General features: G+C 42.0%; 1 protein-coding gene and 1 non-coding gene across 2 annotated transcripts in view; one reads left to right on the plus strand and one right to left on the minus strand.

Moving 5' to 3' along the window:
* Sptlc2 (serine palmitoyltransferase long chain base subunit 2) overlaps positions 1 to 12,976 on the plus strand; it is a 102,127-nt gene that overhangs the window by 69,531 nt on the left and 19,620 nt on the right. The gene's annotated exons all lie outside the window — the stretch shown is intronic.
* On the minus strand, positions 2,436 to 2,568 carry LOC122118903. The gene has a single exon (XR_006149456.1). It is a non-coding gene; the product is annotated as a small nucleolar RNA SNORA72 (small nucleolar RNA).

Genomic DNA, 12,976 nt, shown 5'->3' on the forward strand with positions numbered 1-12,976 from the left:
ATTCAGTTGCTGATGTAGAAGAAAAAAGGAAAACCTTGGCCCACTTAGGTTTAATTACAATTAGGTTTGGCCTATTTGAATTAATTCCAGTAATAGACTTGCTAATGAGGTGTTAAGTGATCACCTGGAGAACCTCTGGGACTTGTCAGCAACTAATTTAAGAGACACTGTTTTTCAAGAAGCTTCCACCACTCTTGGAAGATGGATCTCTAGAATTCCCGGCTTCTCTGGCTGTTTTTAACCTTTCCTCTAAACACCCTGTTTTCTGAGCGCAGGAATGTTTAGCCTCTGCTTTTTTCTTCATTATTCTGCTTTAAAGTAATTCATTTTTCTCACCATTAGAAAATTTCTGGTGAATTGTGTCACTCTTATCCTCAGTGCAGTTGAGCAGCACATCCAACACTGATATCACATCACTCCCTCCTCTCCTGCTACTAACTGTCTACAGCGTGGCTGTTACAGAATATTTCCAGCAATTGTCAAACTTAATCAGGCAACTACAGTGACAGAAAAATTTCTCCTTTGTTAATTTTCTCTTAATTTCCTCCTTCATTCTCCCTGAAACAACCCCCCCCACACACACACATACACATTTAAAAGCCACCTAATTATCTGAAGCAAACTCAGATCTTAAAATTCTTCATCATACTTTCTAGATACGTGAAATTTTCCTGTGGACATTATCACTCTTGTATATTACCAACAATCAAAAAAATAAATTAACTGCTTCGTTGTATAGCACAAAGGGCCTTGTAACCAATGGCTAAACCTTTTGAGATCAGAAGGCAGTAAAACCACTTTATAGGTGTTCTCAATCTCTGGTCTCCAAATAGAATGTCATTTTCCCAACTCCATCTACTTCTACTTTTTTTTTTTGGGGGGGGGGGGGTCCGGTCGTAGGCCTGAACTCTGGGCCTGGGCGCTGTCCCTCAGCTCTTCAGCTCAAGGCTAGCGCTCTACCACTTGAGCCACAGCGCCACTTCCGGCTTTTTTTTTCTGCTTATGTGGTGCTGAGGAATCGAACCCAGGGCCTCATGCATGCAAGGCAAGCGCTCTACCACTGAGCCACCTTCCCAGCCCTCCATCTACTTCTACTTTTGAAGTTGCATCATGATATTAAACATTTTACTAAGCAGACTTACTTTATAACCTATTTCTAATGTTGTAACTTTTGACGGCTGCATTTTTCTGTGAGAAATTAGCTTGACAAATGGCAGCCCTTTGAGGCATTTACGTACCTGTTTCCTTTCCATGGATCAGTAACCCTTTTCACCTCCCTCTGTTCAGAAACCTATTCTGAATACCAGAACTTTCATACCAGGCTCTGTCTGTTCTTACACTCTCATCTCTTTCTTCCAAACCCAAATGCTAAAGAAACTCCTTTTTGGGGCTGGGAAGATGGCTCAGTGGTAGAGCGCTTGCCTTGCATGCATGAGGCCCTGGGTTCGATTCCTCAGCACCATATAAACAAAAAGAAAAAAGCCAGAAGTGGTGCTGTGGTTCAAGTGGTAGAGTGCTAGCCTTGAGCTGAAGAGCTGAGGGACAGCGCCCAGACCCAGAGTTCAGGCCCCATGACCGGACCCAAAAAAAAAGAAACTCCTTTTTGTGTCTTGTTTCAGTTAGTTTGAAGCTGGCTATTCAGTTGCCCATTAGCCAACAGGCTGGGGAGCTAACCTTTGAACAAAAGTAGACCTGACCATTAAGCAGAACATTGTTCTTAGAACATAAATTAGGAGTTTGAGTGCATTCCCCTGGGTCAGGAAAAGAGCTTTGAACTAGGTACTCTTCATTTTGAAGATAACATGATACAAGGAAAGGAAATTTAATGAGTCAGATTTTTCTTTGTTTTATTTAAAAAGAAATGTGCTCTTGGGGCTGGGAAGGTGGCTCCGTGGTAGAGCGCTTGCCTTGCATGCCTGAGGCCCTGAGTTCGATTCCTTAGCACCACATAAGCAGAAAGAAAAAAGCCAGAAGTGATGCTGTGGCTCAAGTGGTAGAATGCTAGCCTTGAGCTGAAGAGCTGAGGGACAGCGCCCAGGCCCAGAGTTCAGGCCCCACGACTGGACCCAAAAAAAAAAAGAAAGAAAAAAGAAATGTGCTCTTTGCTTGACTTAAGTAACATCACTTTTATAATAACAAAATTTTTTAAAGAATTGAAGTAGGTGAATTTCCCTAATTTTATTTCATAATGAGACATTTTAAAAGATTCCCCCCCCCCCTATAATTTATTTATTTATCTTTTTTTTAAATAAAAACAGCAATTTTACAATTTATCTAATGCTATTGGCTAATCACAGATTTGCCTACATTGGCTACATTCTTTAAACAAATCTCCACAATAGCACCAACTACCCAGCATTTTTCTTAAGGTCAAATATAACTTAGAATCTGAACCATTGGATGATCATATAAAATTATATGGTAAATTAGATCAGGTTTATCACCAACATTTATAAAACCAGGCCTAGGGAAAAGACCTAGATCTGGGGACACATGCATGGTCTTAGTGTAGCTAATGTTTAGCCTGTCCTGATTATTACAAAATCAGAACAGCGAGAATATTCGCAATCTCCTATAATTTATTTTATTGCTATGGAGCTGAAGCATACTTTACTTCTGGCCTTCTCATCGCATCTGATCTTTGGTGTAGTCTCTGCCATTTGTATCTGGGGAGGCTTTGTCTAAGAGAACTGATCACAGATATTCTTCAAATTCATAGCTGTTTATTGCAACCCACATGGTTACTACTTATAAGCAAGGTAAGTGGACTCTCAAATGCAAGCGATTTTCTCTAAGCTGATTTAGCAAGATTCTTGTGCAAAGTGGACCAAGGGAAATCCAAGGCCTCAGATTCTTAGGCAAACTGGGAAAGTCTCAGACTTCTTCAGAGCTTCAGAAGGATTTTAGGAAGGTGGGTTCTTCAAGATCCAGTGCAAACTCGGTCCATGGACCACCTGCATCAGAGGCATTTTTCATAACCTTGACTCATTCAAGAAATACCCATTGAATACCTGGAGGTGAATTATCCCACATGGTGTTACCTTCAGAGCACCCCTGATGCTTCAAAGGTAAGCCCTGATTGAGCACTACTGCTGTGAAACTTGTTAAAACAGGATTGCTCTACCCAGACCAACCAACAGATCTAGGAAAACTAAGACCATGAATTTTAAGAACACATTAGTCAAAACTAACGGTTAAGCTTAAAGACAAGGAAAGAAATTGCAAACAAAAAATGAAGGAAATGTTTGGTCCATGGTGTAAGAGTTTGGTGGAAAGCTAAGTTGACAGTTTTCATTATTTTTGGAACTCTAAATGCTTGGGGCCCTGATGATTTCTTTTACGTAGAGGATCCTGACTGGATGAGTCAGTGGCATTTTTAGAAAAGTTAGAAGCCAACTTTGGAAGTGGCAGTTGTAGAAAAATTAGAAGACAACTATGGAAGTGCAGTTGTAGAAAAGTTAGAAGCCAACTATGGAAGAGAGACTAAGGAGTCCCTTTTTTTTTTTGGGTCCGGTAGTGGGGCCTGAACTCTGGGCTTGGGCGCTGTCCCTCAGCTCTTCAGCTCAAGGCTAGTGCTCTACCACTTGAGCCACAGCGCCACTTCCGGCTTTTTTCTTTTTGCTTATGTGGTGCTGAGGAACTGAACCCAGGGCCTCAGGCATGCAAGGCAAGCGCTCAACCACTGAGCCATCTTCCCAGCCCTGGAAGAGAGACTAAGGAATAGAGACCTCTGGCCAGGGTTCGTGAGCCGCTTGAAATTTTTTTGTCTCTTACTTTTCCTTTGTATTTCTTTAGCTACTCTTTTTGTCTGTCACGGTGCCTGAACACTGGGTCTGGGCACTGTCTCTCAGCTCTTCAACTCAAGGCTAGTGCTCTACCACTTGAGCCACAGCACCACTTCTGGCTTTGTCTGCTTATGTGGTGCTGAGGAATTGACCCCACGGCCTCATGCATGCAAGGCAAGGGCATTTTCACTGAGCCAACTTCCCAGCTGCAAGCTTCTCTTTATTTTGAGTACTTGTCCTAGAGTGTAAACTCAGGGCCTGGGATCTATCCCTGAGCTTTGTGTTCAAGGACTAGTTATCTACCACTTGGGCCACAACTTCACTTCCAGGTTTTTGGTGATTAATTGGAGGTAAGAATCTCTCAGACTTTTATGCCCAAACTGGCTTCCTTCCTTGATGCTCAGAGCTCAGCCTCCTGCATAGCTAGACTACTCATATTTTTTTACTGTTAATTCAAAATCCTGAATTCTTTAGTAGAAAATAGTCTTGTTCAGAGTACAGTTTGTTAAGTATGTATAGGTGAATTGATTCTAGCATGCACAGTACATTCCTCCTTTAATTCTGTCTAAAAGTAGCTTGTAATATATCTCAGCCCACCTGAGGAAGTAAAATAGGCTATGGTGAAATTACAACTGTCTGTCCTGGACTTGGAATGTAATTCAGTGATGCAGCACTTGTCTAGCATGCCAAGGCCTTGGGTTCTAGCCAAGACTTTCTATCCTGAATGAGAGTTGGCACCCTTTAAGATTCAGCTCCTTACTTTTTCAAAGGCACTTGGCCTCTTTTCTTCCTTTTGTCTAGGGCCCTCTGTTTCTGGCTGTGCATTAGCAACCATTCTTTTAAACTTTTGATTATATTGAATCAACAACGTTAAGCCCTGGCCCCTGCTGCTTGTTGCACATCCTGTGGCAGTGCTCAGGAAATCCTAGTTTCTGGCATTGAAATGAATTAAAGGATTAAGGCACTACTACAGAGGGGGTGTTAAACCCTGCTTGTGGGAGGAATTTACTGTGTGATGCTTGGGGTTAGCAGAATCTGCTCTCATTCTAATAATGAGATCAAAAACCAAGGGGCTGCTTTAGAACTCTTCCCCAGGGAGGGCACCAAGAGACAGACCTATTTACTTGGAAGTCTATTAGACCCAGAGTGGCTCAAGTTGAACATTTCAGTGCTAGGAAAATAGGGGCTAAGTCTCTAAGTAATGAGTGACCTTGTTCCCACTCTTTCGCTTCAATGTTATGTATTGCATAGACCTTGCTTCCAGAAAGCTCTTTATAAATATCCCCTTTGGGAGACTCTTCACTGGGGGTACTAAAATAACCTTGGCTTGTAAAGGAGGCTTTTGAAGATATTGATTCTTCTTTTCATGGAGAAGTTAAAAACAAAGAATGAAGGCCAAATGATTTCAATGCTGACTGGCATATGGTTTCCCTCTTCTTTGTGATAGATGCTGCTCCTCACAGTCCATCCTGTGCGGATACTTGACAAGGACATAATTTGCTGATAGAGAACTGGTTGTGAGGACTTTAAGGGTCATCTGTTGCCTGTTTTACCATTGGAAGGCTGTGGGAAGGAAGTGACCATGGATAGTTACGAAGGATGTGTGCCTGTATTCCTAGCTATTCAGGAACCTGACGTCTGATGATTGCAGTTCAGAGGCAGTGCAAGTAAGAAAATCCATGAGACTCTTATCTCCAATTAACCAGCAAAAAGCCAGAAGTAGGGCTGAGGCTCAAAGTGGTAGAGCACTAGCTTTAACCAAAGAGCTCAGGGACAGCACTTGGACCTTGAGTTCAAGTCCCAGGCTCAGCACAAAAAAAAAGAAAAAGGAGGGGGGGAAGGAAAGAGAGGGAGAAAGGGAGGGAGAGGGGAAGAGAGAGAGAGAGAGAGAGAGAGAGAGAGAGAGAGAGAGAAAAAGAAAACAGCTGTGTAGAATTGTTTCGAATATAAAAATGAAGGTATGGTTCAGCCATAAGAGTGCCTGTTTAACTTAAAAATTCATGCCTTATGGTAGGAGAAAACAAAGGAGGGTGTAACAATGCTCGATAGGAAATGGACTCATTACCTTGCTCATGTAACTGTAGCTCCTTTGTACAGTATCTTTATATATATATATATATATTTTGTTTGTTTTTATTTATCTTTGTCGGTCGTGGGGCCTGAACTCTGGGCCCTCAGCTCTTCAGCTCAAGGCTAGCACTCTACCACTTGAACCACAGCACCACTTCTGGCTTTTTCTGCTTATGTGGTGCTGAGGAATCGAACTCAGGGCCTCATGCATGCAAGGCTAGCACTCTATCACTGAGTCACCTTCCCAGCCCAAAAATATACATTTAATAAAAAAATTTTAAATAATTCTTTGTTGGGTGCTGGTGGCTCATGCCTGTAATCCTAGCTACTCAGGAGACTGAGAATTCTAAGAACTGCAGTTCGAAGTTAGCCCGGATAGGAAAGTCTTAATCTCCAATTAACCACCAGAAAATTGGAAGTAGGGCTGAGGCTCAAAGTGATAGAGCACTAGCCTTGACCTAAAGAGTTCAGGGACAACACTCGGGCCATGAGTTCAAGCCCCACGACCAACAACAACAACAAAAATTATCTTTGTTCTGTCCAGCTTATCTCACATCTAAGATGTTATTTAAATGTGGAAAATATGTGAAGTTCCCTCAGGTGTAACCTCTTTATTATTATGTATTTGTTGGTATGGAAATCACCCCACAATACCTAATTCATGAGATTCATGAGATAAACAAAAGTTAATTGACTTTAACAAGCATCAAATGTGTACTACCACTTATAGAGAAGATTATTTCCACTAGGGGATTTTTACCATTACTAATCAGGTTTTTTCCCCAGGGGTGTGGGGTTAGTTCCCTTTTACAGCTATTTATTTATTCAGGTGGTACTAAGGCTTGAACTCAGAGCCTCTTGCTCTTGCATAGCTTATTCACTGGCTCTCTACATCGCCAGTTCCATCATTCAGTTTTAAGTTACTTAGCCACCCTATTGGAGGAATGTACAGAGAACTGTGGGCCCTGCTACTCCTTCCACAGCCTCCCAAATGCTAGAATTACAGATGTGAACCATCATGGCTTGTTGAGCAGGGTTCTTTATTAGTAAAAACCATTTAAATGAACGACATCAGTTTGTGTGGTTTAGTACTCTTTCCATGGGGCTTGTGACCATTTGTAGAGAAAAACGGAAAGGAAAGTGATTGATGTACCTGGCTTTAAAAGCAGTTAGAGATGAAAACTATGGTCTTTCCTCAGAAAGAAACTCTCATAGGTATCACTTAATTACATTGGAACTGGAATAACTTGTAAAAAGTAATGGAAGGCTATACCTTAGAGAAGTTTCTAAGTTTTTGAGACCTTTTCCTATACAGTCTTTATGGACCTTGGTTGAACATCTGTTTTAATCAGTATTGTAGGAGCTGAGGATGTAGTTCAGTGGTAGAACATTTGTATAACATATACATACACAGGGCCCTGAATTCAATCCCCAGCACTGGAAAAAAAAAAAAAAAGAATTGGAGATACTCTGCAAAGAAACAACCAGTATTGTGTGTATAGTAGTGGGGTGTGTTATTTTTTTGTTAATCACTATTAAAGTAATTCTAATGAAGTGACAACAGTAAAAGATTAATGAAATAAAACCCTTATAGATATAGAGTATATGTTTATTTGTACAATGTGGAGATGTATTTTTATGTTCTGACATAGTTTTTTGCTGTTATTTTTGTTTGACGATTGTCGGGCTTGAACTCAGGGCCTGGGAGCTGCCCCTGAAGTCAGCACCTGGCCATAGTTTTGATGTTAGCATTCTCTATAGTTTTACTTTGAGTCTTATTGTTGCATAAAGATACACATCTCAGGGGTCAATCTCTTCTACATTAAATCTTGTAAACTTTGTTTACTCAATCTATTCCTTGCACATGGAAATATTTCAGGGAGCTCAGTGCCAGTGGCTCATCCTGTAATCCTAGCTGCTCTCTGGAGGCTGAGATCTGAGGATTGTGGTTCAAAGCCAGCCTGGGCAGAAAAGTCCCCATAAGACTCTTATCTCTAATAAACTACTCAAAAAGGCTGAAAGTGGTGCTGTTGCTCAAGAGGTAGAGCACTAACCTTGAACACAAAGAGGCTCAGGGACAGCATCCATGCCCTGAGTTCAAGCTCCAATGACAGGCAGAAAAAGAAACAGAAAAGAAAGTATTTCAGGGAGATGTTTTAACTATATCTTCCACATGAAAAATCTAAATTGGTCTTAGGGGTTAGTGAAATCCCTGAAGATTTGTGGGAACATTGATGATAAAACACTGGAATGTCGAGGAGTTAGTATCCCCAGGTTTGACTAAGTTCTCCTGGTTTTTCTTCCTATCCTTCTCTGTGCCCATCCTCTTATCCCAGCTTCCTCCCCTTCTCCTCAGATTGCCAGAGTACTGCCTTGATTCTGAATAAAACTAAACCCCCTTTGCGGGGGGGGGGGGGGGGGGGTGCCTATACCGGAGCTTGAACTCAGGGGGCCTTGGCTTTCACTTAGCTTTTTTGCTCAAGGCTGGCTCTATACCATTTGAGCCTCAGTTCCACTTCAAAAGTTTAAAGAAAACCACACACACACACTTTAGAAAATTAAGTATTTAAAAGTTTGTGGGTTTGTTTTTTTCTGTGCTGGTCTTAGGGCTTGAACTGAGCTCTGTCCCTAAACTTTTTTGCTCAAGGCTAATGCTCTACCACTTGAGCCATAGTTTTACTTTTGGCTTTTTGGTGAGCACCTGAAGATAAAAGTCTCATGGACTTTCTTGCCTTAGCTGGCTTTGAACTGCAGTCTTCAGACTTCAGTCTCATGAGTAGCTAGGATTATAGGCAAGAGCCATTGACGACTAGCTTTTTTAAATTTATTTTTTATTTTTTTTATTGCTAATCTGGAAGCTTGAACACTGGGCCTGTGCACTGTCCCTGATCTTTTGTGCTCAAGGCTAGCGCTCTACAACTTGATATACAGCTCTACTTCCAGCTTTTAGAGATAAGAATCTCACAGATATTCCTGCCTAGGCAGGCTTTGAACTGAGATCTGAGGATCTGAATAGCTAGGATTACAGGTATGAGCCTGTGTTGGAGAACACCTGTCTCTTTTCTTTTTCTTTTTCCTCCCTAAAAAATCTGTTTAGGGAGCTGGGAAGGTGGCTCAGTGGTAGAATGCTTGCCTTGCATGCATGAGGCCCTGGGTTCGATTCCTCAGCACCACATAAGCCGAAAAAGAAAGCCATAAGTGGCACTGTGGCTCCAGCGGTAGAGTGCTAGCCTTGAGCTGAAGAACTGAGGGACAGCGCCCAGGCCCAGTGTTCAGGACCCACAACTGACTCCCCCCCGCCCAAAAAAATTTTTTTTTTTTTTTTTGTTTAGGATCCCAAATACAGAATGTCAGTACTGGGGCTTGAACTCAGAACCTCATATTCTTAATTGACTATTTTAGAAATGAAGGATTTTAATTGTTTATTTTGTTTGTGAGACAGGATCATGATATCAGGGCCTTGTTATCCAGGCTAGCTTTAAGTCTTCCAAGAAGCTGGGATTACAAATGTGTACCACCTGCCTGACTTTCAAGTACAAGATTTTTAAATATCAACACATTATTTTATTCTACCTGTTCATTCTAGCTTATAAGAGCAATACATGCTCATTTTCAGAAACCCAGATATTATTACAGGTATGAATCACAAAAAAACAAAGAGCGACCTGTGATCTTATGTCCCATGAATAATCGATGGTAATTGATGGAGACATACAAATTTCTTCTTTTTCAAGTATTTATACAAATGATTTTTTTTTTTTTTGCCAGTCGTAGGGCCTGAACTTTGGTCCTGGGCACTGTCCCTCAACTCTCAGCTCAAGGCTAGTGCTCTACCACTTGAGCCATAGCACCGCTTCAAGCTTTTTTGCTTATGTGGTGCTGAGGAATCGAACCCAGGGCCTCATGCATGCAAGGCTAGCACTCTACCACTGAGCCACCTTCCCAGCCCCACAAATGGTATTTTATATGAATGGTATTTTATATTTTATTGCTTTTTCATAGTAGCAGTTGAATAACATCACTTGATTACAAGACTGACTGGTAGTCAATCATAGGAGGGAAGTAAATGAAGTTACTATTGTTTTTTTTAGCAACTACAGGAACGTTTCATTGTAGAGTTGTTAGAATTTACCCCTTAATTTTGGCAAGAGCAGTGAACAGATGAGTTCTATCTATCTTCCCTCCTAAAACTCCCAGTGTTTAGGTGTGCTTAAGAATAACAAAACAAAGGAAATCACATTGCAAGAGTGTAATCAGCTTATGAATTCCTCATACTTGGGGAAGCTAATACTGTCTGACCAAGTGATTTGTATATACTGTGTCTTAAACTGTCATTATGGTAAAGGAAGTGTTTAGTGTTGTTCCTGTACTTTATGTACATAGTTGATCTAATAACACACCATATAAGGCTGATGCATCACAGTGTTAATTATCTCTGGAGTATTTTTCTTTAAAACACAAAATGAAGTATTATTCCTTGTTAATTTTACTAGAATTTTTCAAGAGCTAGCTACCAGTGCGAGGTGGATCTGTTTTTCCTCTTATGCTTTTGTTCTGAGTTAGTTATCCTGAGATACTTATGCTTTGGGGCTTTACACTTTCTCCAGCCTGATGTTGGGAATTGGTGCTCTGGCTTCTTTTACCATCATGTATTTTTTGTTCTGGAACAGCTTTGTGCAAGAGGAGAACTGTCATACAGAAATAAATCATGAATTAGGCTGTGTGTTCAAATATACACTTTATAACATTTAGAGGTTTCTTCAAGGAATTGGTTGAGGATGTAGCTTATAATGATCAGTGTGAAAGGAAGTAGTTAGGGCACATTCCCACAGAAACCCACATCCCTCCTGAATGGGGTATGCACATATGTCAGGAGCATGCTGCCCAAGTACATAGAACTCTATCCTCAACAGGAATTGAAGTGAAGGTAAGCCCTTATGGGCATTGCAGGACGTGGTTACATTTGATAGATGAATGTGCTGCTTTTACTTAGAGTGGTTTTTTTTCTCCTTTTGGTGTATGAATGAATGGACCTTAGAGTTAAAAAACAGGAAAAAAAAAAAAACTGTTGCCTTTTCTCTTTTCCTCTATTCTTTGTAGAAAACAAAGAATATATACCTATATGTTCCTGGGGCTTCTCCCCCAATCTGAAGGTAGAACAGTTAGTGTCCTTTTTTGTTGTTGTTGTTTTTTGTACGGGTTCTAGGGCTTGAACTCAGGGCTTAGGCATTATCCCTGAGCTTTTTTGTTCACAGCAAAGTCCTCTATCACTTGAGACACACCTCCCTCCACTTCTGCCTTTTTTGAATGGTTAATTAGAGATAAAAGTTTCACAGATTTTCCTGCCTGGACTTGCTTCAGATTCTGATCCTCAGATCTCAACTTCCTAAGTAGCTAAGATTATAGGTATGAGCTACCAGTGGTTGGCTAGAATAGGGTCTTATTTATTTATTTTATTTTTTAGTCTGTCATAGGGCTTGAACTCTGGGTGTAGGTGCTGTCCCTGAGCTCTTCAGCTCAAGGCCAGCACCCTACCACTTGAGCCACAGTGCCACTTTGGGCCTTTTCTGTTTATGTGGTGCTGAGGAATCAACCCAGGGCCTCATGCATGGGAGGCAAGCACTCTACCACTGAGCCACCTTCCCAGCCCCTTAAGATAATTTATAGCCTTGTTACATGAGTAAAATAACAAATATAGAAAATAAAAATAATTTGATAAGCCAGTAGTGATAGCACACACTTGTGAAGCTGAAGTAGGAGGGTCCTGAGCTCAAGACCAGCCTGGTTTTTTGTTTTTTTTTTTTCTGTGCCAACCCTTGGGCTTGAACTCAGGGCCTGAGCACTGTCCTTGAGCCTCTCTGTGCTCAAGGCTAGCACTCTATTGCTTGAGCCACAGCACCACTTCTGGCTTGTTCTGTGTATGTGGTACTGAGGAATGGAACCCAGGGCTTCATGCATGCTAGGCAAGCACTCTACCACCAAGCCACATTCCCAGCCTGAGAACTTGCATATGTACATATAAAATAGTAATGAGTTACTTTTGGTTTTTGCCAGTACTAGGTCTTAAACTAAGGGCCTCACTCTCTTACTTGGCTTTTTCACTCTTGACTGGCATCCTATCACTTGAGCTATTCCTCTAGTTCTGGATTTTTGCTGGCTAATTGGAGTTCATCTCATGATGTATCTGTTAGGAAAATGGAAAAGGAATAGGCCGGACTCAATTGTCAATGGACAAGGACTGTTTATTGAGGAATAGTGAGGTGTACAGACCTTCCTGTGGGTTTGGAGGTGGTGCCAGGGACTGGATTTTGGGGTAGACTTACAGAGGGCTTAACAAGGCAGCAGAAAATAAAAAATGGATTATGGTCTCTTAGAGCCCAGGGTGATGTCCTTGGCCAGACCCAGGGTGGAATGCTCCACCTGGTTTGGAGGGCTATTATCTGTCGCCTGGGGACCAAGGGTGATGGCCTTAGCTAGGCCCAGATTGGAACCTTCTCCTGGACAGGCATGTGATCAAACCTCATGTGCACCTGGTGTCTTGCTTTACCTGGGAGAAGAAGGTAGAAATCAATCCTTCATATTCTATCTTTAGATACATTACAAAATTGGGCCAAGCTGGGTGCTGGTGGCTCACACCTATAATTCTAGCTATTCAGGAGGCTGAGACCTGAGGTTCATGGTTCAAAGCCAGCCCAGGCAGGAAAGTCCATGAGACTCTTATCTCCAATAAACCACTTGGAAAACCGGAAGTGGTGCTGTGGCTCAAGTGGTGGAGCGCTTGCCTTGAGCTGAAGAGCTGAGGGACAGCGCCCAGGCCCAGAGATCAAGCCCCACGACCGACCAAAAAAAAAATGCTGAGGCTAGGCCCCAGTAGTTCACACTTGTATTCCTAGCTACTCAGAAACCTGAGATCGGAGGATCACTGGAAGTGGCGCTGTGGCTCAAGTGGTGGAGCGCTTGCCTTGAGCTGTAGAGCTCAGGGACAGCGCCCAGGACCAGAGTTCAAGCCCATGACTCCCCCCCCCCCCCCGCACCCCCAAAAAAGATTGAACCAAGAGGGGAGAGGCAAGTCCTTCAGTTGGGTTGGCTTGGAGCCTCAGTGCTCAAATCTCAGCTCCTGA

Source organism: Dipodomys spectabilis, unplaced genomic scaffold, assembly GCF_019054845.1.
Source record: "Dipodomys spectabilis isolate Male_0828 unplaced genomic scaffold, ASM1905484v1 ptg000157l, whole genome shotgun sequence".
In the NCBI taxonomy this organism is placed as follows: Eukaryota; Metazoa; Chordata; class Mammalia; order Rodentia; family Heteromyidae; genus Dipodomys; species Dipodomys spectabilis.